General features: G+C 37.4%; 1 protein-coding gene and 1 pseudogene across 1 annotated transcript in view; both read left to right on the forward strand.

The window, feature by feature from the left end:
* The window catches only part of ZNF609 (zinc finger protein 609), a 218343-nt gene that overhangs the window by 73248 nt on the left and 130714 nt on the right, over nt 1–14381 (forward strand). The window lies entirely within an intron of this gene.
* On the forward strand, nt 4014–4639 carry LOC118828136 (annotated as a pseudogene).

Below are 14381 nucleotides of genomic sequence, written 5' to 3' on the forward strand. Positions count from 1 at the left end.
TCTACACAAAGATATTGAGATAGGAAGAGGAACTCTTAGTTCAGGAAACATCAAGTTTTTGCCTGCTTATTCTGACTATATGGTCATTTATTTAACATTTTAAGTCACTGTATATTTATAATGAGTCATCTGGGTGGCTCAGTGGATAGCACGCTGAGCCTGGAGTCCGGAAGATCTGACCTCAGACACTTACTAGCAAGTCACTTAACCTTTTTTGCCTTAATTCACTGGAGAAGGAAATGGCAAACCACTCCGGTATCTTTGCCAAGAAAACCCTGTGGGAGGTATAGGTATGCTATGGTCCACAGGGTCAGGAAGAGTTGGACATGACTGAACAACAAGTATCTGTGCTTATCTGTTAGCATGTTGTATTTCCCCAGTAAATGTAAGCAGCTAAAGGTCAGGATCTGTCTTACTTTTGCCTTTGTATGCTAAGAAGCACAGTGCCTGGCAGATAGTATACACTCAATAAATTGCGTGTTGATTGATTAGATTGACTTAAGATTTACAAAGCACTTACTTCCTAAGAATTATGTAACGTAGGGTAGTTCACTTTGTTACAGGTGCATCACAGAAATAGTAAAAAGATCAGAGGTTGGTCTCTAACCCAAGTCTGCTGTACTATCAAGTGATTTTCTGCACTATGTAACTTTGAAAACAGTGAAGATAGTGTTTTTTAATCAGGATTCATGGGTAGGTTTAGTGAATTTGAATTAATACACTGAAAAATAGCAGTTTAGGTATTAGACAAAAGGACTTTGTCTACCTGGTTTTGGCCTGCCATTTGTCAGTTCAGATAAGGAGGGAATAAAAATACCTTCCATTCCTCTTCAGCCTCTAGATACTTGAATGTTGTATCCAGGACCATGTTACATTTAATGTATTTTTAATGATTTCTATAGGACAACAACAATAAAGAGTATTTCCACTGGGCCATTAACATTGCCTCTTTCTCTGGGGAATTGATGGGTGAATATAGATATGATGGGAACGGCTTTCCATTTACTGGGATGTTTGAAGCATCTGTATAGCAAGATATATACACACACGTGTGTGTGTGTGTGTGTGTATGTGTGTGTGTGCGTGTGTGTACACACACATACATACACAGAGAGAAGGCGGGAGGGAGAGGAAGGAGAAATGTGACCTCCAGTTATAGTAACTTCCATAATTCCTGAGATTTATCTTTTAAATACCAGTACTTGAGTTGGGAGAAATCAAGTCAGTAATGAATCTGAGAGCAGTTTGGGTTGACTTTGCCTCTATCACATGCTACCTCTTCTGTGGCATTTATTTCACTGTAAACTTTATCTTACTGTTTTGAGTCTCTGTAAGGCAAGAACCACACACATAACTCAAAAATTGCACCTGAAGTGCTCTCCTTATAGTTCTATGAAGTAGACAGTGCATTACTGCTTTTTACAGACGAGGGGACTAAGGCTCTGAGAGGTGAAGTAACTTGCTCATAATTAACATTACATTAAATATATTAGTTATTTTTATGTATGTGTGTACACACACAGAATTCTTGATTCTGTTTACTTCATTTTGCTTTAGTGAATATGTCTTATGCTTTTCTGAATTCTTCACATACATTGTCATAGTTTATTATTGTTTAACATATTCGTTGTTTGCTAATATTCCATTGCATTCATGTATCACAATTTGCTTGGCATTCCTTAGGTGGTAGGTACATATTTCTAGTTCTTTGCTACCACAAAATTCTGCCCAAAGTTTGTAAGTGGCATATATTCCCATTTTGCTGGGATTCAAAGTTATCAGGAGATCCTTTCTTTATAGAGGTAGAATTCCACCTCAGAACACTACAAATAAAGTCAGGACTTTAACATGTGTTGGTTAGTTTTGCTAATTTTTTCCCTTCTTCTTGGTTATAATTACTGTCTCTCTGGGAGAGGAAGAGGGGAGAGGGATGCATTGGGGAAATGTAGTTGATGTAAAACAAAAGACATCAATAAATATTTAATCGATAAAAAGCCCTAAAATGTTAGAAAAATAAATTCTATGCTAAATTGTTTGTGGTTTATCCTTTCAAAAATCCCAGTGTCTTTTGAAGAATTTGTCTTTGATTCCATTGACCTTTGCATCTTATAGTCAAATTGTAAATATCTAAAATAGAGAGGAACATGTATAGTATTATGACTTACCAGATAGAAATTGACATTTCTTGGATATTAAGTGTCTGTCTGGGGGTTTGTTGTATACAGTGAGCATATTTTCCAAACCAAACATTAAGACACGTAATCTATGGATATTAATTTTACACACCTTCATTAAAAGTATGCTTTTCTTACTTTTAATTGCACAGTTGCCATAATGTTGTGGAATTTTAAAACTTTTGTTCTTCAGAAGAATTTGTCTACCCATGGATTACATTATAATCAAGCAGAACAAAGCGTGATGAGATTTGAGAAGTCTCAGGAAGGCCCCAAACCAATCCCCGGATAGCTTTTCACACTCTGCACTGGTTTTGCTGAATGTCTGCCATTAGTTTTTCATTCCTTAGGATTTTGAAGACTTTCTACTTTTTAAAAATATTCTATCATGAGTACAAATATCACTATGGAGAAGAGAGAGCTTATAAACCTTTGCCAGCTAGTATTTTACAGGAATTAGCTTTTTTCCTCACTTTTTTTTCAGACTGAGTTGGGCTTTTTAGCAGTAGGGCATGTGGCAAAGCAAGTGATAGAAAATGACAGTAGTATCCAGGACGGGGTACTCAAAGACAAAACTTTATGAGTTTTATAAAAGAGAAGACTAGTTTTGTCTATGACTGGCCCTATTCTTTAAAAAAAAAATTAAGGTAAAAATCAAATAGCCTCTGCCCTCAAAGAGCTTATTTCTAGGGAGTTAGGGAAGAGACTGTCTACGTATAAACATAAAATATGTAGAATTTGATATAAGTGCAGGAGTGGTTTTTTTGTGTATGTACAATCTTGATTTTTAACATTTTGGATCTTCTTTGTATCCCTTAAGGTTGGTACCCAATCCTCATGATTCAGGAGTTCGTTATTTCTGTATATTAAAGGTCTGAATTAGAGATAATCCCATTGAAGACAAGAGTGCCCATTCAGTTCTTAAGTAGGACAGTTACAGCTTCATACAAATGAGAGATAATTTTAGACTGCATTTCTAACCCTGACTAATTAATTGTCTTATAAATGTATATCATCAAGTGGTAGAATAGTGTATTAGAAGTAGCAATAAGTTGTATTTGGTCATTTGTTAGTCCTGCTACCAACTTGATTTGTGATCTTATTAAATTTGCTTTAATATTTCTGGGCTTCAGTTTCCTTAGTCATAATAGGAGAATGATGCTTGCCTACCTTACCTGTCTTACAAGAAATTATAACCGTAAAATGAGATGGTAAAGATGAAATTCCATTGCAGTGCTACAAAAAAGCAAGAAGGGAGCAAGAACTCTTCTGTAAGGAGAGACATGTAGGTTATGTGAAATTAGAGGATTAGGGCATATTAATTCAACAGATAGTAAGTATTAGGCCGTAGGAGTACAAAGATAGCATGAACACTGTCTTTTTCCTCCACAAAGAATTGGGGAATTAATGGGCTGTGAACTCTGGATTCCAGAATTTATACATGGACCCAGTGAATCTGTGATCCCATGGGTAAGGGTACTCTAATAATGAAGATTTCAACTTCGTGCTTTCTTATTTTTTCTGATACTTTCACATTTTCTTTCACAAATCCTTCATGGACAATTCAAACTAAATTAACTTTGATACTTGTTGACTTTAGTGAAAAGATGGAAACAGTGCCAGGACCATTAAAAATGTGTTTGAAAATGTGGATCAGGCTCAGCCGGACGGCTCAATCGCTATGTAGCTCGCCGCTGGAGGAGTGGCTGCGCCTTCTGGAAACTTCCTGCGAGAAAGAGCATCGCGAGCTTCGTGGCCCCTGCAGCTGCCGCGGCCGTCCTCGCCAAGCTCCTGGGGCCTTTCTCACTCCCGCTCAGCGGAGGCGCCACTGCTGCAGCCATGTTCGGCTGCCTGGGGGCCGGGAGGCTGGTGCAAACAGTTGCACAGCAAGTGGCAGAGGATAAATTTGTATTTGACTTACCTGATTATCAAAGTATCAACCGTGTCGTGGTGTTTATGCTGGGAACAGTCCCATTTCCTGATGGCATGGGAGGATCTGTCTACTTTTCATATCCTGATTTCAGGTGGAATGCCAGTATGGCAGCTCTTGGGGTTTGTCACGAATGGGAAGCCAAGTGCCATCTTCAAAATTTCAGGTCTTAAATCTGGGGAAGGCAGCCAACATCCTTTTGGAGCCATGAATATTACCCGTACTCCAACTGTTGCACAGATTGGCATTTCAGTGGAATTACTGAATAATCTGGCCCAGCTGACTCCTGTGGGCAGTGCTGCTGTGTCATCAGTTGATTCATTCACTCAGTTTACTCAGAAGGTGTTGGACAACTTCTACAATTTTGCTTCATCATTTGCTTCGTCATCAGGCCCAGATGACACCAAATCTATCTGAAGTTTTCATTCCAGCAAATGTGGTTCTGAAATGGTATGGGAACTTTCAAAGGCGACTAACCCAGAACCCTCTTTTTTGGAAAACATGATTTAAATAAAATAATTTTTAAAGGGTTCTGAACCATTTACATATTTTGAAGATAATAAATCAACCATCATTTAAAAGCATGAGGATGAAAGAATAATGAAATCCAAACTGAATTACTAAACTTAACTAAAATTAAAAATTAGTTAAATTAAAAACAGAAAATCTATAATGCATTTTTTCTTTTACAGGTTAAACCTATTGGAAAAGAATAAAAGCATTTAATCTGAATATGCACTAATTAAAATAGATTTTTAACTGTCATGATTTTGATGCCTCTAAGAGCAATATGAAACTGAACTAAAAATAGCATCATATTTATAATCTTTAGTTTATTTTAGCAATTTTGTTCCAGATTCAATAAGCAGTTATGTAAAATTTCTTTTGTAGATTTCTCCCTTTAAAAACTTCATAAATATACAAATTTCCATGTATTAGAAAGTAAGAGGGCTACTTTTTTCTTATGATTGAAGTAGTCTCAAGTTATGAAAGGTAGCTGCAGTTTTTATATTCTGAAAGCTCATTCTTTTTTCTCTGCATGTTTAGTAAAGTTGTAATGTTCATCAGTGAGCACGAATAATGCTCTAGGTTTATAGAATATTGAAATTCATTAACTGTGCATGTTTAGAGTAAGCTTGGTCGGAGGGAGGAAGGGAGAATAAAAAAACACTTTTCTACTTTGGAAAATCTTCATGCTTTTAAAAAAACGCACACAAATAAACATTGTGTAAGTGAAAAAAAAAATGTGGATCAGGAGTAAGGAATGAGAAAGTCCAAAGACTGGTAGACTATATAGAAGCCTTATGTCTATAATTGGTTGTATTTTAAAAGAGAATACGAAGGTGCTGGGTATGATGAATACCGTATTTCACTGCATAATTGACACAGATTTTATGCCAAAATTTTTGCAAAAAGTGGGGTGCGACCATTATGTGAAGCTTTAAAGAATTGTGGTGGTATTACTTGTCTTTTAATTTCCCCCAGTCTCGCACCAACTTTTTACTCACTGAAAACTGTCTTTCTGCAGCTATGTTTCCATGCTATTCAGTGTACGCAATCACTTTCAGCTTGAGGCCTGCAGAATAGTTTTTATATTTACCCATAATCAGAAAGAAATGCTTTGCACGTTAATATATCTCTGACAGAGGAACTGTACAGTTTAGCTAGTGCAGGAAGATGCAAGCTTTACCACATCATGTGACTTCTTCATGGCAGCTGTCCTTACCTGTCTGCTCTGCTTGTGCCTACGGCTTTTTATTGGGTTGAGTGACAATACCATCAATAGTGTAGCACTCTAAGCAAACCACACAAGTCCGCTTTCGGAAATATACCGACAATGCGTGTTTGCTGAGAATTCTAGGTGTGTGGCTCACGGTGCTTGAGAGATAAATGCGTATCCATGTGCCACTGGTGAATACATTGCTGTTCTGTTTACTTTTAAGTGGTGTGAGGAACAGAATTATACCATGTGATGGTTGCAGTGAAAGGTTATAAACCAGTTTTTGGACTGAAAAAAAAACTGGCTGTGACGATCATTCTTAGTGACAGTTATGTGGTGAAAGATGCTATGGAATGACATAACCAAAAGTGAAATTGGTATTTTAATGGACAAGAAATAACTCATTAGTGACGTGAGTCATTACTGAATCAAATCTCTTTGTACAGAATGTTCGCTGACTTTCTAAAGCAGAGTTGAAATTTAATACAAAATTAGAAAAATTAAAATGAGAAAAAGGAAATTTAACATTTTTGCTTAAAAGTGCAATATGGATGGATTAAAGGATGTTGACATTGATTGCAATAATTTTACACAGTGTAAATCAATTTCAAAAGAGGCAACATGGAATAGAGAGCTGTCCTGAGAGGCAGGAAGACTGTTCAGATTTTGCCGCTCACACATAGCAATTGTGTGACTCTGAGCTAATAACTTGACCTCTCAGTGTCTCAGGCAAATCTCTAGGACTATAAGTTGCAGTGAAGGTGTAAATCTACTTTGGTAGAAGAAGTTCTTCACCAGGAGTTCCTTAAACTGATGGAATCACTGATCCTTCTTTTCTCCTCCTTCCCATCATTTGTTATAACAGTGAGAAAAAAAGATCCTAAACAGAAAGAATTTTAGCCAAGTAGAGAAAGATGGCAGCCAAGGACAATACCAACTTAAAATATAAAATAATTTTTAAAAATCATAAAGAGAGGTGGAAGATTTATGAGTATTTTTACGTCACAAAATAGAGAAAAGCTGTTGAGGGTAAAATCAGTTAAAAGATAGTTTTGCAAGAGACTCAGCTAAGCAGAATCTTCTGAGAATGTTTAAGGACAAAGTCAAAGGGGCTACAGCAAGTAACAGAGAAAGGACAGACATGATCTGCAAAGATTTTCATGATCAGGGAAGTAAAGACCTAACATTTGGGTTCTAGTGTCAGAGCAGTAGATACACTTAATGTGGAGGAAGAAATGACACTGAAGAGGAAAATGATGAGGAAAAACAGCTGGACTAAAGAGGAAATCTCTGCTTCAGGCAACAGTACTGTGATAGTATTGAGGGATAGAGTCTCAACGTATACTGAAAACCAGAAAATGCTAAAGATGGGAAAAAATTATTAGAGCTTATTACTGCTACCCAAAATAGACAGTCAGTCAAAAGAATATCAAAACTAACTTAGGTACCTTCTTCAACACCTACATAACATAGTATGTGAGAATAATCCACACAGATCGAGGGCATCCTTTCTTAAAGCATTAAAAGGGAGCAGGCAGGATTTTGTAAATAATATTCACAGTGTAACGAATTGTTTCCACTGGACAATGGACTTAAAGATGTGGAGAATACAGTATCTTACTGTGCTTTTTGTTCTCTATAAAAAGGCATTTTATTCAGTAGAGCAAACTCCAGTTTAAAGACTGTTGTCCAGCACAGTCTTAAACGCAAACATTAAAATTCATCAATATTATTCAAGATTCCTGTAGGAAAGGACAACAAAGAGAATCTTGTTTGATGTTTCTGATCATTAATATCAAATGAAGCATAAAGCAGAGGGGCATGCCAATGATATTTGCCATTGCTATATAGGAGATCTAGAATATTGTTCAAGTAGAAGGATTCCCCATAAGTTGTACAGACTTCCAGATTCTTCTGTTAGCAATAATATTGTACTGATTGCATCCAGCCTCAAAATATTCCAAAACCTACTTAATGAGATCTATAACCATTTAAAAGAACTTGACCCTTTATCTCAACATGGAAAAGCAAGTAGATGAAGAAGACCTATGATACTATATTTGGAAAGATAGTCTATAAAGCTGTGTGTGTGTGTGTGTGTGTGTGTGTGTGTGTGTGTGTGTGTGTGTCTGTCTCTCTCTCTCTCTCTGTCTGTCTTGGTTAGACATTGTAATTGGAAAATTAATTGCACCTCTCTTCCAGCCAAGATGAATGAATGAAGGCAGACCATGTTGCATCCACACACTTATCCCAGCAAAAACCCGAATATTGCAACAGACTTGATAAAGGTTAAATATCCAGTGAGCAGCCATAGCAAGTGACTTTTTCCTCCCCACCCTACATGTAGAAAAAGCCAGCTGGAAGTCTATGGGCTATAGGAAAGAAGGCCACCAACAAAGTCAGAGCCAGCCCATTCCAAGAAGCTGATAGCTTTCCCACATGATCAGAGGTGGAACAGAGACATGTGTAGCCAGCAAAGCCCTATTTCCTGATGCCTCAGGAGTAAAGCTTCTTTAGCTTGACAATACTGAAAACTTCAAGGGGGGAGTCCTTTGGAAGCTTCGGGAAATTGCAGTGTTCATTGTGGAGGGGCAGCAGTTAGACCTGGACAGCCTAGGTACTTCAGAGATCCTAGGCACCTTGGACTGTCCTGAAGCGCCAGACAGAGCATTGAAGATTTGGTGCTCTGAACCTTGAAGGTCTAGAGGATCTTAACTCCTGGGAGGTGGAGGACAGCACAAGAACCCAGTTAACTCAAAGCAAGACCTGGTAGGGCTCACCATCCCACTCAGAAGCTCAGGAGGAAGAAGGCCCTGGCCCTGGCAAAAAGCTCCAGTTCAGGAACTTAAGCTGGTAAATAGTGAGCCAAACAAAACACTGACCAGTATTAATAGTTACTGTATGTCTAGAGATTCCCCAGAAGGAGGAAAGAGTATCTCTATAACAGCTGCTAGCGGATACTCAAAGGAAAAAAATGAATTTTTCTTAAGGACTTCATGAATATCCAAAGAAATGAAGCAAGAAATTACCAAAAAAAAAAAAAAAAAGTAAGAGCTCTTAAGGGAAGACTTTGAAGAAGAATTAAGTAGCTTAGAAGATAAAGTGCCAAACTTTACTCCAGGAAGGGAGTCCATGAACAATAGAATTGATCAAATAGAAATATATGACTTCATGAGACAGCAAGAAATATTAGAGCAAAATCAAAAGATTGGAAAAAAAGAAGAAAAAGTAAGATCTTATGTTTTAAAAGTGACCTGGAAAACAGATCAAGTTTAAAGCATTATTAGACTCCCCAAAAATCATGATTAAAAAACATCCTGGATATTAAAGTGCCCAGATCTCTCAGAACCAGTGGAGAAAGCAAATATTGAATGAATCCACTGGTCGGTTGGTCACCAGAAAGAAATTACAAAAGGAAAAGTGCCAGAATTAGCATGGTCAAAAATCAGAGCTTCTTCATCAAAGAAAAAAGACTGAAAGCATTCTGTTTTTAAATTTTGTTTTGTTTTTAGTTTTGACAAAGAAATGTCTAATTCAGAAGTATAAAACAAATGTACAAACAGCTTAGCACATTTCCTGTAGGTAGGAAGTCTAGGTTCATTTGAATGGCAAAGAACAGTATCATTTCTACCAGACAGTGGCAATCTAGTGATTTCAGATTTCTCATATTAAGCTTACTATTAACACTTATACAGAACTCAGTAATACAGAATGTGTCAATATACCAATACTTATATATAGAATTCTATAATACAGAAAGCACCAATCAATCAACAAATGAAATTTACAAAATACCCCAATGGAACTGACTTGCAAGGGAATACTCACTGGAAAAAGAAATGGGCTGTAAATTTACTGCCTAAATTTTTTTCCCCAAATTTCTGTAGGATCCCTCAATCTAGGATTATCTAAAATCAAAAATCCTGGGCAGAGCATCATTCCAGGGAGTCTTCAAAAAACAAAGGGCCCATTTTTATCCCAGATCAGGCCTTCCTTGTAAAACTACCTACCCTGGCCCCTATTGCCTGAAGGCCAGTATCTTATATTTCACATCCACCCAACCCCAGGGTTCTCCTGAACCCTTAAGGGAATTGGGAGGTACGTAAGTTCTCTGCCATTTTCCACTAATGTTCCCTCAAGTGTAGTGGGGTTCCCCTGTACCTCAGTTGCATTTAACCCCTGATTAGTTGCATTAGCTTTGATTAAAAACTCATTTACTTCAGAAAACATAAAATATACAAATAGCTTATGATAGAGCATGGTCCCCATTCTAAGTCCAAAATCCATCCTGGGCTCCAATTCAGACATCCTGACTTCTCATGGTTTCCTGGCCATGCTATCCAACTGCCACATCCTTGCTGAAATCCTGGCTCTCAGGTCAACATGGCTTCAACTCCTAGGTAACGTGGGGATTACCACTGGCACCTCAAAGTGAGAAAATGAAACACAATAAGACAAGCACTTCCAGTCACGGGGGTCTAAACAGAAGGGACAGATCTCCTCCCCTCATTTCTTGATACCCATGATGTTGCTGAACTTTGATCTTTGCACTCTGGACATAGCAGGTAAGAGGACTTAAAGCATTCTAAAAGAAGCAGTTCAAGTATCAAGAAACCACTGTCAGGATCACACAAAACCTGAGTAGGAACTTTGAAATGCAAACATGTGGATCAAGATACATTAAAAGGTAAATTTATTCGAGTAATCATTAGACATTTTTTAAGCACTTACTATGTGCTGGGAACTATATTAAGTGCTGGAGATACAAAAAGAGGCAAAAGACAGTCCCTGCCCTCAAGGAGCTTAGATGTGGGGGAGACACCTTGCAAGGAAATATATACAAAACAAGCTATATATGGGATAAATAGGAAATAATTAACAAGGGAAAAGCACTGGAATTAAGAGGGGTTGGGCAGCGCTTCCTTTAGAAGGGATTTTGGTTGGGACTTAAAGCCAAGGAGGTCACTTGGACATTTGGTTTAGTGGGGGAGCTGAGGAGAGAGAGCATTTCAGGCATGGGGGATAGCCAGAGTTAAGAGATGGAGTGTCTTGTTCCTGGACCAGCCAGCAGCAATTGAAAGGGATTGCCTGAGGAAGTACTAACATTCTAATAGGATGGAATGAAAAGGATGTTACTTCAGAACTTCAGTGTCTTCAAAGGGTACTGAGGAGTTAAATAAGAAAAACAGAAAGTGGAGGTGGATTGGTTCTGTTCTGTAGGCTTGAAGAGGGTTAAGAGGATATATTACTATAGAAAGGAGGAAAGGGGGATGAAACTTGTTATATCTTGTAATCGAGTTATGTGAGAAGAAAAATATACAAACATAGGAGGTGGGGATGGCTGGGGAGTGAGCATCAGAACCTTATCTGAAACAGATACAAGAAGGAGGAACATGCACAAGCTATTTGCTGTAGAAATACCTAACAGGTAAAGAAGGAGGGTTAGGGTATGGTGGCAAGTTTAAGAAGAATAATAATGCTGGAGAGATAAGAGCAAAAACAGATTTCCTGGTCCTAAAGAACAGTGGGGAGAGGGAAGGGAAATGGGAAGAGAAAATCAAAGAACTAAAATGCTGAATAAATATGGTATATGAATATAATGATATAATGTTGAGTTATAAGAAATGACTAAAATAACTTCAGAGAATCCTGAATAGTGGGAACTGACATAGAGTGAAGTGACCAAAACTAGAACAGTTTATACAATAAACAACTATATGGTACAGAAAAACAAAAGGAAAGACTCATGAACTCTGATCAAAGCAATAACCAACCATGACTTCAGAGGGTCTGTGATGAAGCATGTTGCCCAGCTCCTGACAAAATGGATGGACTCAGGGTGAAGAAAAACACTAATTTTTGGACATGGCCACTATGTAGATTCATTTTACTTCATTGTACTTAATAGTTATAAGGGGCTCTTTTTCAGTTTTTATTGAGGGAGATGGAGCAGGTAAAAGTGATGCCAAAGATAAAAGTGTTATTGAAATGTTTTTAAAAATGCACAGAGGAGAGCAAAGGAAACTTAAGGGGGAAGCACAGATGGGCAGGACAGTTTTGAAAGTAATGTGTGAAATTCATTTTGTATTTTTTTAAAGAAACAAATGATGTAAGGAGAAGATTACTATTTCTTTTGCAGTCCTCTTTTTATGTTCTTCTGTGTTTATGGAAAGGCCTTTTTTTGATGTTTGTTAGAATTAAAAAAAAATAAAGACAATGAATTGGCTCCAGAGTTGATCAATTTAGGAAGTTTCGGAATTTTTAAAATCGCTCATACTTTTAAAAGTCCCATCTTTGTAACAGCAACATTCTTTGTGGCAGTATATAGGTTAGAGATGGACCACTGCAATCTCTGACCTACAAGGGCTCCTTAGACTGTGGGTCGCGACCTCATATGGGGCTGCAAAAATTTTTGCAACAATAAAAGATTTCTGAATATGCAGCAACCAAAAATTAATTCACAATCAAATGCATAGTGTTTTATAGCCCTTCCTGGGCAGTCTGTTAATATTCTAGTCTTTGGAGAGTGAGAGAGAGCTTGAGGAGACTTAAATGGGGCAGTACTAGGGCTCCTATAGTTTATTAAACTACCCTAAGCAAGGAACCCACAGTTTATTTGGAAGTGTTTTCATTTTATTACAATCTCAATCCCCAGAGCTATTTCCAAAAAGGAGAGTGGGCAGGCAACTTCATTGTAGCCTTGATTCTGAACACATGACATGAGCATTTTGTACCGTGCATGCCATCCTGCCATGCCCACACAGTGCCAGTGCTGCCAAAACACAAAAAGGGGGGTCCAGAGTGGAAAAAGTTTAAGAAGCCCTGCAGTCCAAAGAGCTGAAAATGGGTATTACCTAGAGGACAGGGTAGGGACACTTGGTGATAGGTGTGAATAGGCTGTAACACATTGAAACTGAATTGTGAAGTAGAATCTGAGTAAGAAATGTGAATTTGAAGAAGATAGGCTGATCAATTGGTGAGAGTATGTATGGATAACCTACAGACTGACCGTGGGATCCACTGGTATTCTTAGGTCGCAAGGAAGCAATGAACTCACCTACCACGTTGGGTTAACTGTGTGTGAGGAAATTGTGGTAGGATGTGAGCAAGTTGTACAAGATAAGCAGGCACAGATGGATTATGACCTCCTTTGTTGGAAGAAATATCCTTTTTTTTTTTAATTAATGAGACCCATTTAGTATTTAAGAAGATCTACCCAACTTAATGAGACTTTCCTCTAGGTCTATTAACATTTCATGTATACCAGTGCAGGATTCAGTCTGTCCTGTTATTCATTATTTACTATATGATTACTCCTTTTGGCAGTCATACATGTTTTGGTGTTATCTTTTTTTTTTTTAATTTTAATTTTTAGTTTTAGTTTACAACACACGGTTCTACATAATTTTGAGTTCCAGATTTTCTCCCCTCCCTCCCCAAGACAGCATGGAATCTCATATAACTACCCGTATAACTTCGCGTTGAATTTATTTATACACATGGTCATTATTCTTCTCCACAACTTGGTGTTATCTTTTAACATATTACTTGCTTGTCATACTTTTAAATATATTGCAGCCTATTTATGCCCACTGTATGTGTCTCCATCACCTTTTGAGTTACCTATAGTATTAATGCTTCAAAGGTTACAATGTTCCGTAATTTGCAGCCACATATAATTACTGTGAGTGTCTTCATCCAAATGATGTTTTTGTTTGAGGGAGCAACTTGAGATTGTTGAAAATGACGCACAGTTTTCTAAATGCAATTTAATCTAGTTCACTGTCTTTCTGTTAACTTCTGGCCCAGGTTATTTGTCCATGTTTCCTGCCTATCCCATATACATAGATGGAGAAAATCAAGTGAAGCCCATGGTGTTCATAAGTCTGGACAATAGGCATTCTTCCATTTGATTTTCCGGTGTTAATTGTTCCCTACTCACATGCAATCGAATGTATACTTAATTCATTGAGGACGTCCTGTCCTGTTCTGAGGCTAGATGAAGTCAGCACCACATCTGCAAAGAAGAATATTTGGAGGTTGACACTATATTTTTGGAATTCTCCTTCCATTTGAACTACATGCAGGATATTTTCATAAATACTTTTGGTGACTCTGTCTTTATGTTTTGTTCCTTGTCTGACACTGATTATCAGATCATTATTGAACACAGTTCTGCTGGTTGTCTGTCTAGGAACTTTGATCTTAAATTATTCAAGATAGACATCAGTTGAAAAAGAGACCTTAAGGCAGTTTTTATTCTACCAAAATTAAATGCTTAAAAAAAATAATTCAAATATAAACATGGTGGGAGCTTGTTGTCCCCATACTTTTTTGTCAGCTGTATAACTAAGCAAAAATAATCCCTCAGAAAATGGTCTGTGATATCCTGTTTTCTTTAATATTTTCATCAGGAATATTTTTCAATATATATTTAAATCATTCTTACTAAGATCTTATTGATATGAGAAAGTAAGTTTATTGGTCAGCATTTTTACGTGTCTTCTTAGTGTCCTCTCACCTTGGTTAGATTGTAAAGCTCCTTCATGGCAGGGAA

The sequence above is a fragment of the Trichosurus vulpecula genome, chromosome 8, assembly GCF_011100635.1.
Source record: "Trichosurus vulpecula isolate mTriVul1 chromosome 8, mTriVul1.pri, whole genome shotgun sequence".
Taxonomy (NCBI): Eukaryota; Metazoa; Chordata; class Mammalia; order Diprotodontia; family Phalangeridae; genus Trichosurus; species Trichosurus vulpecula.